The sequence below is a fragment of the Pinus tabuliformis genome, chromosome 9 (assembly GCF_031772625.1).
Source record: "Pinus tabuliformis cultivar Carrire ecotype Pingquan chromosome 9, CPIR1, whole genome shotgun sequence".
Taxonomy (NCBI): Eukaryota; Viridiplantae; Streptophyta; class Pinopsida; order Pinales; family Pinaceae; genus Pinus; species Pinus tabuliformis.
In genome coordinates, this window is record NC_142307.1 from 828,382,322 (window position 1) to 828,390,598 (window position 8,277).

General features: G+C 32.0%; 1 pseudogene; it reads left to right on the plus strand.

Moving 5' to 3' along the window:
- The first annotated feature begins 1,785 nt into the window (after window positions 1-1,785).
- On the plus strand, window positions 1,786-3,158 carry LOC149151345 (LOB domain-containing protein 4 pseudogene; annotated as a pseudogene).
- Window positions 3,159-8,277: the final 5,119 nt, after the last annotated feature.

Sequence of the window (8,277 nt, forward strand, 5' to 3'; positions counted from 1 at the left end):
GATAGTGTAGATTTGTTCTTCAATTCTTTGTGAACCTATCTTTATGTAACACCCTAATAGATCTCCAATGCCCTCTAGCACATCTCCAATGCACTCTAGCACTTTATGGTGCCAGAAATGTAAAGGGACATTGTGCAAACAAAACCATACTCACATTCTTGTTACCACCATTGTATTGGCATCGAAATATGGAAACCATGCAGTGACAAAAACTCTTTCTTCAAATTATTATTATTATTAATGAAAAATTAAAAAAATAATATTAATTAAACATAGATATTCAAAATAATATTTCAAAATTAATTATCATCTTTGTTGGCTTTTAATTAAATAGATTAATTAAAAAAATATTATATGAACCTAAAGTCATGTAAATATAAGTCACTGTATATTTGGGACATATTATATTAGTGAGTCATACCAATGATACTATAACAAAATCTATTCAAATTATAAAAATCTTTATAATAAAATGAGGTTGAACCTTTCGTAGTAAAGTATTTACTTACATTTTTTAAATACATAACTCATATATTATTTTTTTTAATCATAATTTAAAATAAATTATAATCTAATTAATTTTTATAATTTTTAAAATATATAACTCATATACTATTTTTTAATAATAATTTAAAATAAATTATAATATAATTAATTTATATAATTTGTTTTTAAATATTAATCTTAATAATATAAAATGGATATTTTACTTAAATGTTATTCATTGATTACATTAATTAAATTAAATTTTGAAAATCAAAATTTTAAATAAAAATAAAAAATAAAATGTTATTCATGGATTACATTAATTAAATTAAAATTTTGAAAACCCAAATTTTAAATAAAAATAAAAATAAACCAGTCTAGGAGTATAATTAGTTATTATATTGGGTTTGGAGTATGTTTAACGTTTTATTTACTTAGTTAAGAATTGTATAACTGGGTTAACGGCTCAAGACTAAGCATTTGGTAGAAGTAAAAACCTTGCACCATAGGTAATTACAAGTGGCATGATTTTCCTTGGATGACAATAATGATTCAACCTACATTTGGTAATCGCAGCAAATGATTGCTATAATCAGCATGGTCAAACCACTAAATTATAATAGTTTTTCCACTATATAAAAAAGAAAATAGTCCACGAAATTATAGATATAAAATGCTCTATAAAAACACTTCTTGATGTGAAATCATTAAAAAATTAAAATAATATATTATACGTGATAGAGATATCATCCCACCACACTTACCAAAAAAACAGAACTGAGTATTTTAAGCACAAAACTAGCCACTTTACACACACATGGATTACCTAGACATTATTCCCATTGGAGTAGAAATTTAGACATTAGACTGTACCAACTCATGAATAATTAATCAATGCTATCAAGTAGGGAGGTGCGGCCCCATGTACGAGCTTCTGAATAAATGATTTGCCTCACTGAAAATCCTCATCTGGAAGGCACCGTTTGGATCGTTCTGGAATGAGCGAAGATAACCACGATCTGATTTGCATTAACAGTGATCCAGTATAGTTTCTGTCCACTCGGTATTGCGGCTGCTGTCGGTGAGCCTCACGTGAAAACAATTTGTATGTTATCGGAGCTCCAACCATCGAGACAAATCCAGACTCAAATTCACTCTATGCCATTATTTCATTATAAATGCATGCAGCCCATGGTGTCTAACATCCCAAATCTCTCACGACCCTGAGCCCCATTAATATATGCAGAGATGGATGAAGTAGGGAAATTGTCTGCAGACTGCAGAAAGTTGACTGAAGTTATGTCGCCATGCGCAGCCTGCAGATTATTGAGGCGGAGGTGTTCAAAAGAATGCAATTTCGCTCCTTACTTCCCTCGAGATGATCCCCAAAAGTTTGCAATCGTTCACAGAATATTTGGAGCAAGTAACGTTCAAAAAATGTTGCAGGTAAAATCTAAATCTCATGTATTATGAATAAGTTGTTAGGGAATTTTATGGTGAGCTGAGTAGCTCAATTGAAGATCCTTTTATTATACTTTGTGTAAACCATGAGATGCTTTGTTATAAACATCATGACATTCAAAATTTAAATCAAAATGCCTTTTGATCCGATCGGAAAATAAGTATACAGTTATTTTTTGTATTAAGTTTGGGTGATCTATAATGAATTAAACAAATTTTTTTTTTAAGAAATCACATGAGAGAATTTTTTGGCGACCGCTTATAGAACCAATCAGTGTGGTTTATCATCAAGACCAGATGATGAACTACACTTCTTAGTTCAAAATTGGTTAACCAAAAAATTCTCGACCAAATGATGAACCACACTTCTTAGTTTAAAATTGGTCAACCAAAAAAATTCTCTACTGTGATAAGATTTTGTTTAATATATAGCGAATTTGATGATATAAAACTGATTTTACTATTTTGAATGTATATCTGAAACAGGATATTCCTATAAATCAAAGAAGCGATGCAGTGAGCAGCATGGTTTACGAAGCGCATGCCAGGATCAGAGACCCGGTATATGGCTGTGTGGGTGCAATATGTTCGTTGCAGAAGCAAATGTTAGAGCTCCAGTCCCAATTGGCATTGGCACAAGCAGAGATCACGCGCCTGAGAATTATGCAGCAGGATGCACATGATGATTTCATCGCTGATCTCACTGCAAACATTATGCAGTACCCTTCCCCAGACGCTCATGATGATTCCATCACTGATCTCACTGCACACACTATGGAGTGCCCTTTCCCAGTGGCATACCATGGTCAGCAGGTGAGATCATCCATGTTCTTGGATGCTCAGGAAGCATTCAAATTCATGGACTAAATGGGTTTGCATTTCCTCTATTACCTTTATATTATTGGCATCACTCAAGTTTTATTGCCCAGAAGTAAGCTCTGAGAATGGTTCAGGGCTTTCAACGATTTCAACTATATACCTCAACTATTTCGAAGTTGCAGGTCGAGTGTTGATAGTTCAGTCTCATGTCAAGTTGGTTAATGTGGGATAGGTTTGTGAACTGTGCAGACCATATTTCTGGGAATCTGCAGTTATGTCTCCGCTATTTCAAAGTTGCAGGAAACTGTAATAAAGATACAGAACTTAACGCCTTCCTGCCTGGTGCAGAGGGGTCTTTGATGCTGTCTTGTGCTATATTTCAAAATGATTAATTTGAATGTTTTACGTACGTGTTATGTTTTAAAATGATCCATGAGAAGGATTAAAATATCAGTTTCTATTTATTTTGACTGCATTGTATTGGGATCAAAATGACTTTCGGATCCATTCACATTTAAATGATCAAATACTTCAACATATTTCTAGTTTGAGGTCTTGGATTTGAATCTTGGGTTTCTCAATATATTTTTAGATTTCACATTATATTAATCATCAATTGAGCTGCTCTTCATAAATTATATATAGAGATAATTACCTCTATATCAATAGATGGAATTCACATCACTAATTTTACTATATATATATATATATATCTTTGTTCCACATCTATTAATAATAATATCTTCCTTTTTTTTTCTTTTTCTTTTTTAATTTTGGTTCTAAAGATGAATCTAATTTATGATTCCAAACAATATTCAGGAATATGAATATTATGACATATTCTCATATAAACCTACAATCAAATACTCCATCCCACACCAATCTTGAATCTAGATCTTGGTAATCCCTCTCGAGATATTTCAAAAGGTTTATCTATATATTTTTTAGAAGAAACTATATGTATAAATATGTGATTTATAAACTAGTATAAATCCATCTTAACCACAAATTTAGGAAGAGCGGAGAGGGATCAAATCTCTTGAGGTAAAAACTTCTTTTAGAGTGAAAAATTTGACACGGAGTGAGATTATTGATGTTTTATTATAATTTTAATTAAACAAACCAAACATGTATATTCATTTTTGTTTTTTTATTATATATCATGTGAAATATTTTATTTATAGTTGAGAGTGAGTAAAATGTTTTTACCACTTCTCTTGAGTAAGTGAGATTATTTATGTTTTATAATACTTTTAATTAAACAACCAAACAAGTATATTAATTTTTTGAATATATATAAAAGCACTTGTCAACTTCAAGTTGAATATACACACACCTCTCTTATATTGAATTGTAGAATAAGCTTTTTGTCTAGATGAACACTGACATACACCTCTCTCATACTGAATTATAAGATGAGCTTCTAAAATCAATCAATATAGTTATTGATTAATTATCTTAATTTCTCGTTACCCTCCGCCATTTTGTTTATAAATATTGAATTTAAATAAAATATAATACATTCACCTCCCATAACATAAAGCATATTTAAATGATAATATTAAACATAAACCGGTGCTACGAACATACAAATGTTAATGTTATGCATGAACTTGTGCAACAGCACAATTCACATGTTGAAGTACATCAACCTCCTTAGTATGCTAAAGGATTTTCGTTCAGCTTTATAGGAAAAATCAATCAATCACATCGTTAAGACATTTAAGCGCGCAATCAAACTTTATTTCACAACGAGTACAATCTCTATTTACGCAGTATTAACCGGCACAGAGAGTTGGTAAAACTAGCCATGGTTAATGTTAGGAATTATATGTTACATTTCAACAATATAAGCAAACTCTGATATGAAAATTTGAATTATTTTATATAGATCGGAATATTGAATATCTATGTTTAATTATTTATCTGAATAAATTGCTGTGTACAAATAATAATTGAATTGTTTCTTGAAACAATTATGTGATGAAATTATGCACACAAGTGTATAATGTGACGGTCAGGCGGGTTGGTTTGCACGCTCTCTGGTCGGTTTTGATTCTTGCGGAGCTGCGCTTATGCTACAGCGCATGTTGATCCATGGAGACCCCGTAATGGCGATTAAAGTTTCAATGTGACGGCTGTCAGTGCTGTGACACTCATATGTACCAATATATATGTAATAAAAAAAGATCCATAATGCTTCTAAAAGAAACTAACCCCTCTCTTCTTAAAAAACTATGTGATAAAATTATGGCATTGGAATTTGACCACTTACACAAAGCGTGTTATATTGTAAAGGATGGTCTATTTCAAACGATTTGAGTGAATTCACATTGTTCACACACCATTAACATATGTCATTTCTTAATTATAGTTTATTAAAACGATTTTAGGGAATTCATATAGTTAACAAGCCACGTACCTTAAAATTGCAATTCAAAATTTCCATTAATAATAATGAAAATATCTAATTTAAAAGAAACAGGATGGCTTGAGTTGTAAAAATTTCCATTAACAGGCCAAGATTATCAATACCAAATATTTCACTGACAAACTTAATATGATCTTTGTTTAAGATGACATACCTTGATTAACAGCGGAAGAAGTAATGGCTGCCATCTTCTGTCTTCTGTCTTCTGTCTTCAGAATTCGGTTTCTCTCCTCTTGCCCTCACTTCCTTATGTGTTTCTTGATGGAGAAGAATACAACCCTTGTGGGGAGAGAGAGGACCCAATCCTTTATATATATCATTTAACTCTTAATCTGGTACGTCCATCATATACCAATTCAACGCTTTAATGCTTTAATGCATGCTTTAATGCTTTAATGCTTTTAACGCTTTAATGCTTCAATTATAGAATGATTTATTCATGACTTAATTAATCGGGTCACATTATGATTTAGAAACTGCAGATTTCTAACATTCTCCCACTTGACCCGACTATTCATAATATTAAGCGTTGAACATCATACTATGATAAATTGCTGAGAGTTATGGCGGTTGTGCACTATTAATTCAATGCATTCCCTTCCATATACTACAATACCAGCAATCCATCAATTCATATTCATAATTTATATAAAACAGCATAATGGTCCACATAATGTCTTATATCATAATGATTAAACATAATATTTTTATAAGACTCTTTCTTGTTTAAAATTACATAAAGTACGTACTACTACATTAAAACAAGAGACACATAATTGTATATCAGAGACACATAAAAGAGCTCAGAATGTCACACATCAATTATCATTAATACAACCAAGACCCATTCTTTGAACATGTTCCTTAAATTGTTTTGGTTGTAACCCTTTCGTCAAAGGGTCTGCCATCATAAGTTCTGTCCTGATGTGCATGATTGACACTCTTTGTTTCTAAACCTCATCTTTCACAACAAGATACTTCAGATCTATATGCTTGGCACCTTTAGAGTACTTGTCGTTCTTTGAAAAAATACTGCTGCAGAGTTATCACAATAAATTTTCAGCGGCTTGCTAATGGTGTCGACAACCGCAAGTCCTGAAATAAAGTTCTGCAACCATAATGCATGAATTGTGGATCCTTATTGATTCCAATATCATAATCTGATTCTTGCATATAAACCACATAATCATCAGAAATAGCTGACCTACAATTTCTCTGAGGTCTTCTTAATGCTACTTGTTGTGGTTCATGCATATCAGTATTATGTAAGTCATTTCCTTCAGGAAGTACTTCTTCATTTATATGTTGTTCATTATCATCATGCTGTTCTACAACAGCTGGAACAACATTTGGAGTAATAGTAGATGGCGGAACTATTCTAGGCAATGTAACACTTACCCTTGTTTCCTTTACTTCTACTATTTCTTTTCTATTACTCCCACTGACTTCACCATTCTCAATGAATCTTGCATTACCAGTTTCTATTATTTCAAGAAGCTGGCATACAATCCACACATAATTCTAGATCATTAACATTATTTGCTACATTCAACAAGGAATTCGCATAAGTGTCATTCAGTTTCAATTTATATAAACCATCAATTAGAATACCAGAATCAACATTATCAGTATTCTTATATAAATCAAAACAACCAGATCCAAACATACATCTAAAACCAGAAATATCCAATTTACTTGCGGAAATAAGGTTTCTAGATAATGAAGGTACATAAAGGGTACTGTATAAGTCTAATACATATCCACTTTCTAGAATTAGACAATAAGTCCCAATGCCTTCAATTGAAGATTTCATTCCGTTTCCCATTTGGATTTATGGTTCGGATCATACGAAATCCCTCTCCTTTCGAACCAAGCTTTCCTTTTCGGACAGTCACTTTGATAATGTCCTTTCTTTTTACAGAAATGACATTGAATATCCTTTAGTTCCTTCTTTTCCTTATCCTGCCCATTCTTAGCAGGTGCCTTTTTCTTCTTGAAATGACTTGATTTTCCTTTCTTTTCTTTACCAGCTTTATTACTCGCAAAACTTACTGAGTGATTTACTTGATTTTTCAACCGTCCTTCTTCCTGAACAAGTCTACTGGCCAATTCATTAACATTCCACTTATCCTTTATAGTGTTATAGTTAATCTGAAAAGGTCCATATTCAGAAGGTAGCGAGTTCAGGATGAACTGGACAAGAAAAGAATCCTCTACTGTAAGTCCCAGGGAGTTTAACCTTGCTGCAATATTAGTCATCTCTATAATGTGCTCTTGCATAGTTCGCGACCCATCAAACTTCATGGTCGTGAGTTCTGCCATAAGAGTACCAGCGAGTGACTTATCAGCTGAACGAAAACGCTCTTCCACAGACTTCATATATTCCTTAGCACTTTCTGTTTGTGGAATTGTTGACTTGATGTTGTTAGCAACAGTCATCTTAATAAACATAAGGCTCAATCTGTTACTGCGTTCCCATGCTTTATGGTGTGATTTTTCTGCCTCAGTACTATCTCTTGTAAGAGCAGCAGGCTTATCCACAAGGAGTGCCAAGTCAAGATCCTGAATACCTAAATGGAAATCGACTTGTTCTTTCCATTCAGAAAAATTAACACCAGTGAACAATGTAACAGATGAAGCATGTGTATTCATGGTAACTCCTGCAAATTATAAATGAAATAACTATAAGCTCATAACTAACGTGATTCAGATGTAGACATAATAGTATAATATAGCACTCCTTTGGGTAGATACTATCTTATACTTAACATAATTAAATACCAAAACATAAGTAGGTAATAAATATATTCAATTAAATAGAACTGACATCTTTGGATGATCAATATTTATTTAATCAAAATATCTATCAAACCTCATCATGTCAACTAGTTATAGAACAAGACTTTCCTTTGGGTAAGTTCTCAGGTTCTATCATTAGTGACGCCAGTTCTTAATTGGTATTATTATAACTGGCAATTTCTATCAATAATCATTATGTCACTTATGCACTAAATGATTATTCTGATTTTGACCACTTTGGTGATTAACAAAATCATAAATCTCATGTGCATAAAGCAAAA